This window comes from Bubalus kerabau, chromosome 14 (genome assembly GCF_029407905.1).
Source record: "Bubalus kerabau isolate K-KA32 ecotype Philippines breed swamp buffalo chromosome 14, PCC_UOA_SB_1v2, whole genome shotgun sequence".
NCBI classification, from domain to species: Eukaryota; Metazoa; Chordata; class Mammalia; order Artiodactyla; family Bovidae; genus Bubalus; species Bubalus kerabau.
In genome coordinates, this window is record NC_073637.1 from 8,497,907 (window position 1) to 8,514,580 (window position 16,674).

General features: G+C 43.8%; 1 long non-coding RNA gene across 1 annotated transcript in view; it reads right to left on the reverse strand.

Moving 5' to 3' along the window:
• LOC129627178 (uncharacterized) overlaps positions 1 to 14,296 on the reverse strand; it is a 40,546-nt gene extending 26,250 nt beyond the window's left edge. The window contains exon 1 of the long non-coding RNA XR_008702458.1: positions 14,222 to 14,296. This is a non-coding gene — a long non-coding RNA (uncharacterized LOC129627178). The remainder of the gene's footprint in view (positions 1 to 14,221) is intronic.
• Positions 14,297 to 16,674: the final 2,378 nt, after the last annotated feature.

Below are 16,674 nucleotides of genomic sequence, written 5' to 3' on the forward strand. Positions count from 1 at the left end.
AGAGTTGTTTGGCATCACCATGGTTGGATGGCATCACCGACTTGATGGACATGAGTTTGAGCAAACTCTGGGATACGGAGAAGGACAGGGAAGCCTGGTATGCTGCAGTCCACGGGGTCCCAAAGAGTCAGATAAGACTGAGGGACTGAACAGCAACACAGCTGGTTGCTGGACTGTTCAGATGAGTCTGAGATTCTGATACACTGCTCCTTCCTCCTGCCAATGGAGAACCAGCTGCTTTTGCAGCTCCAGGAGCTCCTGGGATACAGAGCCATGCCGCCTCCTGCCCACCCCACTGCCCTCCCCTTGATTCCCTGCAGCCAAGAATCCACTCTGCTGCCTCAGAAGCTCGAACTAAACATACCCCACGGCCTGGCTCTGGACTGTGAAACCCTGCCCCCAGGAGCTTCTATTACTTTCCTTGCTTTCTCTTGAAAAATAGGATTTGCCATTTTTCAGTTCTGCAGAGGCAGAAACGAGAAGACACTGGTGGAAGCTGTCACCTGGAGGATCTGAATAAGATGTAAGGTTTTGTCTCCCCGAGAGTGGCTAGATTCAGCACCTGTGTTCTCTGCTCCTGCGGTGAGCCAGGCTCTGGGAGGGACAGAGAGGTGAGCAGGGAGCCTTCCGGCCCCCAGGGAATGTGTAAAGTCGTGTCTGGAAAAATGTGTTGTTAAAAATGAAGGACAGAGGGGCTATATGTATACTGATGGCTGATTCACTGTTGTCGTACAGCACAAACTAACACAACATTGTAAAGCAATTATACTCCAATTAAAAAAGAAAAAACTGGGGGCAGAAGTAGTGCTTTGATGACCCAGAACAAGTCTGGAATATATTCGGGCCTTGCAGTCAAAAGCAGCCACTTCCTGAAACCCTGCAAGAATGGCAGGGAATTTTTTCTCTCTCGGTTTTTAGTTGGAGTATGGTTGCTTTACAATGCTGTGCTGGTTTCTGCTGTACAACAACGTGCATCAGCCATAAGGATACATGTATCCCCTCCCTCCTGAGCCTGCCTCCCACCCCCATCCCACCCACTAGGTCATCACAGAGCCCTGGGCAGAGTTCCCTGTGCTCCACGACTTCTTCCCACCAGCTGTCTATTTTAAACATGATGGTGTATACGTGTCAACGCTGCTCTCTCAATTCATCCCACCCACTCCTTCCCCTGTTTTGTCCACAAGTCCAGCCTTATGTCTACGTCTCGATTCCCACCCTGCAAATAGGTTCGTCAGTACCACCTTTCTAGATTCCATATATATGCATTACTGTATGATACTTCTGACTTCAGTCTGTAACAGGCTCTAGGTTCATCCACCTCAGTTCAATGTATTCAATGAAAACTTACGAAGACAAGGAGGTGAGAGGAGAGGACAGCAATGAGCGGGCGGACTAAACTTTAGACGATGGAAAGTCTTTTTACTAACCCACCCGGAGGGGCACCAGCGGGAAACATGCTGTGCTAACTGGGCATCCAAATTCTAGCCCCTTCTTTGCTTGATAAAGAAGCCAGTTTGGTTTGGAGCAGCAAAACGCAAGTCAAGGAATAATACTGGAGTGGGTTGCCCTTTCCTCCTCCAGGGGATCTTCTTAACTGAGGGATCGAACCCACGTCTCTTGCATCCTCTACACTGGCAGGCAAATTTTTTGTACTGAATCCCCAGAAAGCCCTAAACCCGTGATATGTGATTCCAATATTGCTTTCAAAATTTTGCATTTTCTAACATATATGCACATGCATAAACTTATACAAAGGTATGTATGTAATTATAGAAAGAAAATCTCAGAAAGTTCTATAGAGTTAAACACCCAACTGCTAACAATGGATATCTTTCAGCAGTTCTTGCAAGAAAAATTTTAGGCCATTATTTGTGTTTTCAAATATATCCTAAATTTCACTTTTATACTACTTTAATCATAATGAATCTTGTTATATAATCAAAAATAATACCTAAAAGTGGAAACAAACAATACATTTAAAACACTTACTACAGTGCTTAGGTGATAATGGGTATTCCTTGAAGGTCTGATCCTCTTATAGACATTTGAAGCAAGAACAGAGAACAAAATTAAGTGATTCATCTTCAGATCAAAGTTATGAACTTACTCCTATTCTCTCCATTCTCTGATTAACTTAACTTGAACCTACTGAAGAAAATACGTATTTTACTGACCTTTGAATCTCACGTAGCCCAGTATCTGGCCCACAGTCAGTACTGCATAAACACAGCAAGGAAAATGAATAAGTAAAGAAGTATCCGCATGTAGAAAGTAGTCTTCAGAGGAATCTGGAAAGCAAGGAAGGAAGGGCACCACTGTGCCCAGTGCTATTTCAAGGTGCTTCATTTACGTGTCCCATTTATCTCACATTTGCTGTCGTTACGTCCCTCTTACAGATGAGGAAATGGAGATCCAAGGTTAAGCTGCTTGCAGAAGTTCGTACAGACAGCCAGGGGTGGAGAAGAATGGACAGCAGCTCTGTCCAACTTTCACATCTGTTCTTTCCTCCACCCCCGAAACCTGGCCTGCAAATGCATGCAACTGCTGCTGCTGCTGTTTAGACACTAAGTCGTGTCTGACTCTTTTGTGACCCCATGGACTGTAGCCCACCAGGCTCCTCTATCCATGGGATTTCCCAGGCAAGAACACTGGAGTGAGTAGTCATTTCCTCCTCTAGGGAATGTTCCTGGCCCAGAGATCGAATCCGGATCTCCTGCATTAGCAGGCACATTTTTCACTACTAAGCCAACAGGGAAGCCAACGCATGCACTCATGGGGGTTAAAAGCCAGCCTAATCATTCAGTCTCTACTGTGGTCACAATACCAAGCAGTACAGATGTGGGTCCTGATGGTCCAGAGGCTCCCTGATCAGGAAGGAGCTTGCAGAGACACAACCTGCTCCCCCAGGAAATGGGGTGGAGCGGCAGCTCTGCTCCACTGAAGAAATTCAGTGAATTTCCATCCAATCCCTTAAAGTATCCTTTTCTCCTCTCAGAAAACTTGGCAATCAAAGAGACAATGCCAAGAGAAGCGATGGGCTTGGGAAGGTCAGTGGTGCTAAAAAGCCCAGAACCTTCCTCCATTAATGCCCTAATTGTTTTTATCACCTAGTTTTCACTCAAACATCAAACTTAATCTCTGCCTTTCTCCTCTCCCAGGTCACAGATGTTTAATATTCCTAACCAAGGCATAATGAAGCTTTTTATGTCACTGCAATATTTAGTCTCTTTGAAACATGATTAGCTCCATCCATTGTGCAATGCAAGGATGACCAGAAATTCTGGAGATGGGATTCTATTAGGCGGATATTATTACCAAGTCGAGCCGAAAGGGGAATTAAGCCAGGTGGCAAAGTTCAGTGGTGATAAACCGCCCTGCCAGCTTGAGGCTGACTGTCTGTGAAACTTGGGGGAAAAAAATAAGTAGAGGATTGGGGTATTAAGAACTTTGGGAAGTTATGATTTTACAATTTTTTGAAAGTCTGCTTCCCAAATGAATAAATACATATATATTCTTTAATGTTCTAGTCCGTCTGTGTTCTTCTGAACTGTAGTGTCCATTTTGAGTGGTTCATTTGGTAAAAATAAGTTCACAAATCAATGGATAGGCAATTGCTCATAAAACATCACTGAAAAATGTAAAGTGCATTCTTGCTTTTGTGCAAAAAAAGCATGAGGCTGCACCTACCATTTCTTTTTCTTATTTCTCAAAATAACATGCAGCCCCATGACCATGATAAAACACAGAATATCTTTAAAGCATATCAACAGACCATGCAAGGAAGAACTGATAAAACTGAGCTGAACACACTCCAGGGTTCTTTGTGGCAATTACTCCAATTTTAAACATTTCATCCCAGACTTGTCACTTCAGTCTTTACCTAGGAATTCACTTCTTTATTTTTGTCTCCCAGTTGTCCATTCCATCGATGACTTTAAGCTTGAAATAACCCCATGAAGAAGAATTAGGACTATATCTGACGTTTCTTCTGAATTACAAGTCAAAGGAAATGCTACAGAAATAAGGGGGCATACAGGGTCCATGAAGCATTTTTATAATTATCAAGGTGAAAACACTGGCTTCTGATTTTTGTCAACTTGCTAAAATAATAATTAAAATTCTAATAATTATATGAGCGTTGCTCAGCATCTACGATGATTATTTTAAGTTGTTTTCATTAGATATGTCAATATGTGAATTAAACATATTGCCTTATAGCATACCACTCTTGATTACTGGAATAAATGCCATATAGTCACGCTGTGATTTTTTTTTAATGTTTTGCTGAATGGTTTCTTAAAATTTTATTTAGGATTTTCTATTATCATGCATATGACTTCCCAGGTGGTACAGTGGTAGTAAAAAATCTGCCTGCCAATGCAGGAGACTCAGGTTCAATCCCTGGGTCGGGAAGGTCCCCTCGAGGAGGTAATGAAAACCCACTCCAGTATTCTTGCCTAGGAAATCCCATGGACAGAGGATCCTGGCGGGCTACAGTCCATGGGGTCACAATGAGTCATACATGACCGGGCAACTAAGCATGCACACATTATCATGTATGGCATAATTCATTGCTGGAGGATATAGGCACAGCTTGTGTGACACCACAGGAAAGGATTTTTGGACCTTTGCCCCTGGTTCCCTCTGAATTTTCCCTGAGTATCTTTTTCCTTTGCTGATTTTGCCTTGTGTCATTTTGCTGAGATCAATTACCCCAAGTACTTTGGAGGACTGGCTAAAGAGAGGTTAGCTGGGGATGTACTTAGTGGGGATTTGTTGAGATACATTTATTTGATTTGTTGTGCTGCCATTTATAGTTGAGTTATTGCTAACCATCCTGGTAGGGGAATAGCTCTCAGAAATCTTCACTGTGCCAATTACCCCACACAGCTGAAGATGCAGAGTGTGACCTGGAAGGAATCCATCCTCTAGTCCCTGGAACTGGATCTATGTGGCTGGTGGGAAAGAAACAAGGTTTGAAAAGTATACAGCCAGAAGCCAGAAGGTTCCAAGAGCTGAAGATATTTCCAGTCTTCAACTAAGTTTGTTTCTCCTTCTCAAGTCAAAACAGAAGTTCTCTCCATCAGCAATATGCCCAAAATCAGAGTAGTTATAATTATAAATGTACTCTACCTGTTTTTCTTTTGTGATGGGAATTGTACAAAATAGAATTTATCAAAATTCTTGTGTGTGTAATGTAGAAACCAGAATCAGAACCAGAAACAGAATAACAACCAGAACAAATCTGTCTGTATGAGAAGTTGTGTGTTTTGTGCATCCTAACATATTGGATTGTGTCTACCACATCCAATACATCTCGTCCTGAGGAAGTCTGCTGGTTCTAGATGAAAGAGAAGACAAAACTGTCAGTGACACAGCAGAGCAGCCTGGGGAAACAAGTGACGCTTCCCTACACGTTCATCAGTATGTCTGCTACTGGATGTCGCAGAAAGAATAATTGGATTACACTATTAAGTAGCTCAGTACAAAGTAAGAGGCAATTTTTAAAAGCATTTGAATTCCTCTTGTGTATGCTTTAATTTCAGATTAATTTTATACATTTTAAGAAGTATTGATCAAAGCAAAATGAAAATGTGATGGAAAATATCTTAGTAGAAGTAAAAAAAAATTAAACAAGCCAAGATGGGCAGAATCTTTATGTCAAAAACTCTATTATTATATCACAACAGAAATTAAAAATTCTGATGGACAGAGTCAGAAAGATGAAGAAAAGAATCCTAGTAACCAAAGGATAAAAATAAAATGACAACGGAAAAAATAACAAAAGTGTGAAAATCAGGACACCTCCAAAGAGAAAATTAGAAGGGAGAAGAAAATAAAAGTGAAATAAGACACAAGTTGTACAAGTGACAAAGCTGACATGAAGGTCACCCTGTCCTGTGAGCGTGCCCTTGTCTTGTTGGTCATACATCACGGTCCATTAAGAGAGGGAGTCAATGTTGTGCTTTTTTCATTTTTCATTTTTATATTTCACATATGAGTGGGAAAAAAATAAGTGAACAAATCAAACCAAAGATAAAGCCTTAGATACAAAAGGCATAGTGGTTACCAGAAGGGGAGGGGTTGGGGGAGGGCCGTATGGGTAAACCAAATGGTGAGAGGTTGACACTAAATTTTTGGTGGTGAAAACATGCTAGAAATATAATGCTGTACAGATGAAACATACAACGTAATAAATCAATACAACTGCAATTATAATTAATTAATAACATCCAGGTGGGGAAAAGAGAGATAAATCAAATAAACCATCCCCTAAATACTACTTCATTATTTGTAGGTTCCACTTGGGATGTGGGCTTCCCAGATGGTGCTAGTGGTAAAGAACCCGCCTGCCAGCGCAGGAGTTGTAAGAAACATAGGCTCAATCCCTGGGTCGGGAAGATCCCCTGGAGGAGGGCTTGTCCACCCACTCCAGTGTTCTCACCTGGAGACTCCCATGGCCAGAGGAGCCGGACAGGCTACAGAGGCAGACACAACTGAAGCAACTTAGCACACACACACTTGGATGTAACCAGCACTGAGATGTGACTGGTGTTATGTGTTGGTCTTCTAATAAAAACCCTATGAAAAATTTTAAATTTTTTGCCAACAACCTATGACTTCATTCAACCAAGTGAAACAAGTTTGAGGCCACTGTAGCCAGCCCTTGAATCTTATTCATGGTCAGTCACATGAAAACACGGCTACTAAGGAGAACAAAGGACTCTACGTGTGCTTTTAAAACATTTAAAAATAGCACAATGTGTGCATTGAGCATCTCACTGCCTTAAACCTATTGAAGAGAAAGCTGCCTCCATGGTACTGAGGTTGTTGATAGCTTTGGTATTCTGCTACATTAAATGTTTTCTTTTCAGGTTTGAATTGTAGATGTGTTATTTTATCCACACAAACCAACTTGGATTTTTCTTTAAAGATGTTAAGGGTGATAAAATGGCCTGGCTGTTATAAAGCTATTCTAGTCTTGCACATGGACATAAAGACATTAAAAGGACTCCGACATACATTTTTCAAGATTCAGAAGACAAACCTGAGCACAAAAAAAATGTTAAAAAAAAAAAAGTATTCAAAAGTTGATAAAGCTTCAATACACCATTTCCAATGCAATTTGAAAAGGCATTTTGGAATGTTTCAATAAAACATAAGAAATACAGGCACCTGAAATGATGTTTAGGAAGAGTACCTTCTTTTATCATCTTTATTTGTTAAGGAAATGAGAGGAAATGCAATTAAAAATTAATGAAAATAAAATGAAAAAATGAAGGAAAGAATGTGATAGAAATCAACCTGACATTTAGGAGTGAATTATAACAAATACAATGTTTCAGTTCAGTTCAGTCGCTCAGTCCAGTCTGACTCTTTGTGACCCCATGAATCGCAGCATGCCAGGCCTCCCTGTCCATCACCAACTCCCAATGTGGTTATCCACTAGATTGTTTGATATTTTGATCAATCTAAAGGATTTGATCATCTGAATAAGTTGGGAAGGTATTCAAATGTCTGGCTGCTCTGAAATAAAACACTCACATTAATCAAGGTTCTACAAAACTCAAAACAAACTATGACAGGAGGAAATCATTGACAAGCTACCTAATCAATCAGTCATTCAAAGATGATTTAGTATTTAGTTACACAAGGAAACTTACAATGCCTTTATATGTTACACCCCATCTAAGGAAGACATTGGATACAGTTCTTCCTGAAATTGATAGCAATCCTAAAAACCTACACGACAGGACTAGCAATCGATGCTCAATAAGCTGTAATAATTCTTAACATGATTTTTAGCGAACTATTCTCCTATGTAGCTCTCTCTTTCAACCATATTTTAAATGTCTTGGAAGGTCTGAGTCATCCATAGTTAGTTATCCTTCTTTTCTCAATGCTGAGCACAGTGCCTGGTTCCTGATACTTAAAAACACTTGTACAGTAAGGTCAAGTAAGCATTGGGAACACACAGAAAGTGGGGTTTTGCTGCACTATTTCCTCCCAACACAAATGCTTATCTGAAAATATCAAGGCTCTGTGTTTGGCCACAGACTTTGCAGAGAGCAAGCCTGAACAACAAGGTTTCTTCCAGCAGGACCAGCCTTCAGCTGGCCTCTCAGCAAATAAGGATACTCAGTTACTATGATTTAGTACTATCTGGTACACAGTCCAGGGAGGTGCATCTTCATCCAGGTGAGAGAGAAGACCCTGTGAGCCACACACACAGCACACCCTGAGGAAGTAGCCACAGCCAGTGGACAGGCCAGGACCGGCCAAACACCCAAGAGGGAGGCTCAGAGGGCACAAAGAATAAGAAACACTAACCGTGGCGGCCGGTAAGCCCCAGCACAGTGCCGGTGTACTCTATATTGGTTCTCATCTCTTAGTTTCCACGTTTCTCCCTGCGTGCTTCTCACTTACTTTGTTCACAGTCCATGGTGCTTTCCCATTATCTTGTTTCACAGGGCAGCCCTGAATGTTCTAAGCCGTGACCCCTGGTGACCTGACAGAGTTGGGCAGCGCAGGCGAGCCTCAGCCTCCAGCTGCCTGCAAACGCTGCGGCCGGAAAGTGGCGGGTGCACTGGACCCCCAGGAGGACAGCCGTGGGCACGCTCCCAGAGCTCTTCCATCCGCGTTGAAATCATGTATAACAGTTTCTGAACCTCAGCTCTGCCACTCTCCCAGCTGTGTGAACTCGGACTGCTTAACCTCCAACTCAGTCTCCTCATTTGAAAAATAGAGACAATAGCACCTACATCATTGAGTTGAAGAATTAAAACTATGGCTTATGAGTACTTCTCATTTGTCCTGCATTGTTCTAAATATTTCTAACACTTTAACCATTTAATTCTTATAACATCAACTATTAGTAGTCCCATTTTATAGATGGAGAAAGCAAGGCAGAGAGAGGATTCAGACCCCATGCATGAGATCGCACAGCTAGCAGTGAGTTAACCCCAGACAGGTGGTGCCAGAGCCCACACTACTAACTCATCTTCAGGACTCAGTGAGCTGCTGCTGCTGCTGCTGCTAAGTCGCTTCAGTCGTGTCCGACTCTGTGCAACCCCATAGACGGCAGCCCACCAGGCTCCCCTGTTCCTGGGATTCTCCAGGCAAGAACACTGGAGTGGGTTGCCATTTCCTTCTCCAATGCATGAAAGTGAAAAGTGAAAGTGAAGTCACTCAGTCTTATCCGACTCCCAGAGACCCCATGGACTGCAGCCTACCAGGCTCCTCCGTCCATAGGATTTTCCAGGTAAGAGTGCTGCAGTGGGGTGCCATTGCCTTCTCCGACTCAGTGAGCTAAGGATATGCAAAAAGCCTCGTAGGCATATAGCACATAGAATGTACCCTAAAAATAATGGTTATTATCTAATTCCCAAAGTTTTGTGCTCACTTGTTCAGTTGTGTCCAACTTTGACCCCATGGACTATAGCCCGCCAGGCTCCCCCATCCACGGGATTCTCCAGGCAAGAATACTGGAGTGGGTTGCCATTCCCTTCTTCAGGGGATCTTCCCAACCCAGGGATCAAACCCAGGTCTCCCACATTGCAGGGAGATACTTTACCATCTGAGCCACTAGGGAAGCCCCCTCAATTCTTAAGGCACATGATAAAAGAAAATTTACCCAGATTCAATTTGGGTAAATCTCCACTTGATGAATGAGTGACTGGAAACAGAAGATTTAACAACCTCTACCTTCTAGAGCTCTGGTTCTCAATGAGGGGTGTTTGCCCACAGTAAGGGACATCTGGCAATGCCTAGGGACATTTTGATTGTCCCAGCTGGGGTGGGGATCCTCCTGGCATCTAACCTGTGTGGACCAGGTAGCCTGCTAAACAATCTACAATGCGCAGGACAGTCTCTCACAATCTGTCATTAAAAGAAGAATTGTCTTTCCCCAAATGTCACTCGTACCAAAGCTGAGGAACTCCGTCCTCAAGCACTGAGTCTGGACTGTGTTCACTGATGTGGGCTAACTGCCCAGTACCCAGTCTTGCACAGAGTATGAATGAATAGATACATATTCTTCAGCTCCAAAATGCTGTCCACTGAACAATGTAATATCAACTTAATAGATGTGGTTCACAGAAAGGAAATAGCACCACAGAGTGCATACAAAGAGCACCACAAGATACATGCCAAGTCAAAAATGTTCAAGTGAATAGGAGGCGGGGGAGGTGTGCATCTTAGAATCAAGTAAACAGAGAATATTCCTTATGTTTAAAAATAAATGAAATCACAGAAGAAACAATCTTCCCAATATGGAAAGAACCACCAAAATATAACCCAAGATACCTACAGGGCCTTGTTCAGCCCCCAGACAGGCAACACATAGAAACCAGGATGGCAAACAGAAGTTATCTTGGGCTTCAAGTTATTGGTAGAGGGCTGGATTGAGAATAATGATGAGACAGTGCTAAATTCAACAGGATAGGCACCATGATTGATTAGTGATGTCTGTGGACACGGAGGGGAAGCAATGTTACGTATGACACCAACCTGCTGTCAAAAGAAATCTACTCTAGTCAAACCTACAAGTGGATTTTGAATCACACTGTCTAGATTTGAACCTCAGATCAGTCACAGAAGAGCTATTCCCTTCAGGAGATAGGTATGCTTCTCCGACAAATCTATCTATTCTTCTATCAAATGTGTATAATACATCTTAGTTCCATGACATGGTTGTTTGAATGAGATCCATTGAAAATACTAAGTATTACCATGAGATTAAAATGAGATCATCTATTCTGGTGCTTCGTAACCTAAAGTTCCCAGGTACTCTCTAGGAGATATTCCATTTTCTGCATAGATTAGATTATTTGAAGGTGGAACTTTAGGCCATTCTTTAGGCTCATTTATGCCCTTTTTTAATCTGGATGTCAAAACTGGGCATGCTTTATGTAAAGGAAGTTGATTGCAAAATAAATGACTGGTCTAATAAATGCCCTTTCCTGACTCATATTAGAGCCTTCCAGGGACAAAAGATAATCTGTCCACTGCTAAGGTGGATACACAAAGGAGCTATCATAACTAGTCTCCTTATGAGCCATGTCTCCCAGGCTTCACACTCTTGCATAATCTTTGCCCCTTGAACCTAGGCTGGTCCTTATGCTTTATCGACTAGAACATGGAGGCAGTGATACTACATGACTTCTCAGGCTGGGTTCAGAAGAACACTTGCAACTTCCTCCTTGACCTCCTGGTACATTCATTCTCAAGGAAATCAGATTCCACTGAGCAGCATGATAACCTTAACACTGACATGATGTGAGGAAGCCCAAGCCATCCAAGAGCAGCTAAATGAAGAGAGACCCAGCCAGCTCCCAGGAATTCTATCCACCCAACCAAGGCACCAGACACTGGTGAAGACATCACCTTGGTTGTCTAGCCCAGACAAGTCTTCAAATGACTCCACCCATGGCTGCCATCGACTTGAACTATATGGAAGACCAAGCAAGAACCATCCAGCAAAGACCTGCAACCCCACAGGACCTAGAGAGATTATAGTAAATGATCATCTTAAGTCACTACTTTTGGGGTCACTTGTTACTCAGTGTTAGCAGTCTGAACCAGGAGCCATCTTGGATGTGCAGATGTGAGAAAGACCACCATGATGAACTGCTTACCTTCTGCCCTGGAGTAAGGCCACATTTTGAGCTGAGGCTTAGAACGTCAATAGTTATTTCTTTTTTAGGACACAATTCAACACATAAAGTAGATACTCAGATTTTTTGTGGCTGGAGTATGATATCCACTAATTGCTTAATAGGCAATGAAGCTAGAAAGGTAAGTATGTGTCTGATCCTGAGTCTGATTCTGAGTCCATGCTAAGGACTTTAGACTTTACCATCAAAGAAACACAAAATGGGTTTAAGCAGAAAGGTCAGGTGATCAGACCTGACTTTTGAATAGATGACTGTGACTATACAAAAAAGTATGCTAATTCATAACCAGAAACTGGGGTGAGTACCAAGCAAGATGCCATTCAAAAGTCAAGGTGAACCTTGCAAAGTACATACAAATTTGACATGGTTCATAAACCTAAATGTGACACAGTGAAGCTTCTAGAATAAAACATAAGAGAATATCTTCATGCTGCTATAGCTGCTGCTAAGCTGCTTCAGTCGTGTCTGACTCTGTGCAACCCCATAGACGGCACCCCAGCAGGCTCGCCCGTCCCTGGGATTCTCCAGGCAAGAACACTAGAGTGGGTTGCCTTTTCCTTCTCCAATGCATGAAAGTGAGAAGTGAAAGTGAAGTCGCTCAGTCATGTCCGACTCTTAGCGACCCCATGGACTGCAGCCTACCAGGCTCCTCCGTCCATGGGATTCTCCAGGCAAGAGCACTGGAGTGGGGTGCCACTGCCTTCTCCTATATCTTCATGACCTTTGGGTAAAGATTTCTCAAATATGTCACCCAAAAAGCACTAGCCATAAAAAAAAATAGATTGATACATTGGACTTCATTAAAGTGAAGAACTTCTGTTCATCAAAAGATACTGTTAAGAGAGTGATAAAACAAGCCGTGGACCGGAGAAAAGATACTTGTCACATATATATATGAAAATAGACCCATATCCAAAATATATAATTCCTACAACACAAAGGCTGATAACTCAATTTTTTAATGGACCAAACACACACATGTGCACTTAAGTGTACACATACACAAGCCTAAATGCAATAACAGAGTGTTGATGAAGATATGGAATAGCTTCAACCCTCCTACATGGCTGGTGGGAATGTAAGCTGGTTCAACCACATTAGACAACTATTTGGCAAATCAACTAAAGCTAAATATACATATTGTATGACCTGGAAACTCTACTCTGGGCTTTGTCTCTAAGATAAACTAAAACTTTTTTCCACCAAAAAATAGGTGCAAGGATGTTTATAGAATTATTCATAATTTTAAAAGAATCTGGAAATTATCCATACTAAATGTCCATTAGAAGTAGAAAGGATAAATCATGCAGTATATATAAATTTTCTTCCTTAGAAGATGCTACAGACTGAATGCTTGTGTCACTCCAAAATGCATATGTTGGAAAATATACCCCAATGTGATCATATTAGGAGGTGGGGGTCATCGAAGGGGTGATTAGGAAATGAGAGTGAAACCTTCATGAATGGTATCAGTACTATTTATAAAAGAAACACCTTGCCCCTTCCATCACATGCTGCTGCTGCTAAGTTGCTTCAGTCACGTCCGACTCTGTGTGACCCCATAGTGAGGTCACAGCAAAAACACAAAAAGACAGCTATGCACCAGGAAACTGCACTTCACAAGACATTGAACTGCTGCAACCTTGACCTTGGACTTCCCAGTCCCCAGAATTGTGAGAAATACATTCCTGTTGTCTACAAGCCACAGAGGACTACAGCATGTCATATCATTAAAGCAACTCAAAAGAACAAAGACAGTGGAACCCTTCCTCTTCATGAAAAAATCTACTTTTTAACACAGTGAATAGGATTTATCTCACGGCCATAATAATGAGAAGAAAACAAACAGAAAAGCTAGATACAAAAATATATATTCTTTATGATTCATTTCGAAATTCAAGAACAGGTGAAAGTAACCTTGATAGAAGTGATTAGGATAATGTAGCCTTTGGTTACCACCAAGAGGGCTCAAGGGAGCTGCTGGCCTGCTGGCAATCTACATCTCAATCTAAGGTTCCACAGGTGTAGACATATGGAAAAAGTCACTGGAGGTACAGCTTGGGCTTGTGCACTTTGCTCATACAGGTAGCAGGTAACAGCTCAGTGATGGCTAAAGGAAGCTGGGGCTTCCTCGGTGGCTCAGGGGTATAGAATCCACCTGCCAATGCAGGAGACGCTGGTTCAATCCCTGGGTCCATAAGATCCCCTGAAGAAGGAAATGGGAACCCACTACAATATTCTTGCGTGGGAAATCCCATGGACAAGAGGGGCCTGGCGGGCTACAGTCCATAGGGTCACAAAAGAGATACAGCTTAGCGATTGAACAACAGCCGCAAAGGAAGCCCAGGAGAGCCGGGATGAGAGGCAAGCGGGGAGGGCAGCGCTGAGGATAGAGATAGGAAAGGCGCCTGACACCTAGGGGTGGCGATGGTGATGCCTGGAGAACCATTAGTCAAATCCATCTCCCCTGCCTTTCCGAATCAAAATCGTCTACAAAAGATGCGCGCCCGCCAAGCCGCACGTAGCCTAAACAAGAAGGTGCTCACCTGAGTTGCTGTCTTCCAGAAACTTGGATCAGCTTCATCCAGTTGGAGCAGAGCTCCTTCAGATTGGATGGGAATCACCCACCCTCCAACTGGGCATGCGCGGGTGTCCGCTGAGTGACCTTTGACGTCAGAGGGCCGAGAACTCCACCCTCTGCTCCTGTCCTGTTTTGACCTCGTGGATGCCCGTAGCTTGGATAAGCCTCCGCCGAACGAGGATCGCCATCACCGCATTTTTTCCAATCGCCGCCCCCCACCCACCAAACCTCCCCACGCTGGGACCACCCCGCTGCTTTAGTCTTCATCCCATAAATAGCCCAACCCCTGCCTTAGAGGTTTATTTCTGAGGTTTGTCCTTGCATCTCCTCTCTTGTCTTCCTCCTGAAAACAACCCTCTCATTGGCTGCAAACCTTGGCGTCTCAACGTTTTGGCTTGCTGAGCTGGGGGCTGAAACCAGGCTGGGTGGGACCCGCGGGAAAAGCAAGACTGGAAACCATTCTAGATGGAAAGCAGGGGAGATGAGAAGATTCCTCTCTTAGTCCTGACTCCAAGTGTCTACAGGAGTGAAGGGAAAAGCCAGGAGAGGCAGAAAGAAACCAGAGCCTCACCCGGGGCTCTCAAGAAGAAGCTGGATTTTGTTGGGGGGAACTGGTGTTTGGACAAGGGAACTGGCCCTGAAGGATGAAGTCCACGCACAAGGGCTGTTAGATGGGGGTGCTCACAGCCCATTTCCCCACTGCCAGGAGAATTTCTAAGATCTTGTGATACGGGTCATTTTTTTTTTTAATCATTGTTTTGCAAAAACATGGTAACAAAACCCTAGAGTAGAAAATCTGCAGTCAAATCCTCCTCCAAGATGGAAAATGGTTGGGGGTGGGAAGGAGGGACGATCGTATGGAAAACATTCAATGCTGCAGTCTTTCCAGAAAAACGCTTTCCGAATCTGAAGCTCACTTTATCACAATTGTCAAAACAGACACAGGCAGTACATAATTTATGACCCTGGGGTGGCAGCTGAGGGGAAGAAGCCTAAAAGATTGGTTTATTTTTCTTATTAATATTTATTGGCTAAGAAATAGCTCTGCCCCCACTAGACCGGAATGTGGGCTTAATTTGAAGGAGACACATTTGATTTGTGTTTCTGAGCCCCTGGGGCTGGTCCTCCGGGCTGCCTGGAGCGGTGACAGCTTGGAGACACTGCCCTCCTTCACTCTGCTGGCCACGTGGCAGTGGGCCCCTCTGACGGAGCCTGTCCACTGCAGGGACAGGTGTGGGGTGGGGGGTGGGCGTGGTGAGCCCCATGTGGGCAGAAAATGAAAGTGCCCAGCACAGAGCTTGGAAGATGCCTGGATGCCTGAGGCAGCCCAAGGGTGCAGAGGAAAGAGACCTGAGCTACAGTCTGAAGGGCCAGGCCTTCCGTGAGATATGGGGGAACGGTGCTCCAGGCAGAGGGAACAGCCCTTGCGAAGATCCAGCAGCATAAAGGACTGCATCTTTTCTGGGGAATGCTCTCCTTTTAGGAACAATAAATGGGGGGAAAAAAAAAAACAAAAACCTTACACCTATCATTGATAATGGCTTCCCTGGTGGCTCAGTGGTAAAGAATCTGCAATCTGCCTGCCAATGCAGGAGACACGGGTTCCATACCTGGGTGGGGAAGATCCCCTGGAGGAGGAAATGGCAACCCACTCCAGTACTCTTGCCTGGGAAATCCCATGAAGAGAGGAGCCTGGCGGGCTACAGTTCATGGGGTCACAGAGTCGGACACGACTGAGCAACTAAACAACCATCCTTGATATTGGGGTGGGTAAAGAAAACAGACGAGAAAAATTGATAACAGCCCCTTTCTAGAAAACCTAGAATGCTGAGTCAGGGGGAGGATCTGGACAACAGTCAGCAGATGGGAGCTTTTTCCAGCTAACTGGCCGTGGGCAAGGGGTACTGATGCCACCTGGATTTGAAGTGAGATGGGCAGCTCCAAGGCCTGCCACCTCACCTGTGGCAGCCTGCACGACCTCCCTGTTGCCCGAGAGGCGGCCGGGGTGGGTGGTCCTGTCACAAGGAAGGAAAAAGGGCCAGACAGGGGGGCACTGCCCGGGTCTCACTCTGCACAGAGTGTGGACTCGGACTCCAGGTTCCTGACTCTCCTGACTCAAAATCCAGCACTTTCTGCATGACACCACCTCTGTCCCATCTCTACTTCAATCCCAAGCATAAACCTGATTTTTCAGAGAAAGGAAACAGCTGAAGAAAAGGAGGGTAGATGGAAAAGGGGATGGAGGAGAGGACCAGCTTAAGGCGATCAGGGACTGGGCTAGATCCTGCCTTGCTGGGGGAGTTTGGACCAGTGACATAAAGTTTGTGAGAGGTGTTCAAATCTTTGGAAAAGGGGCCCATATCTGTTTCATCAAGTGCTCATGAAGTTAAGAGGTTGCAATAAATACAAAAGAGCCCA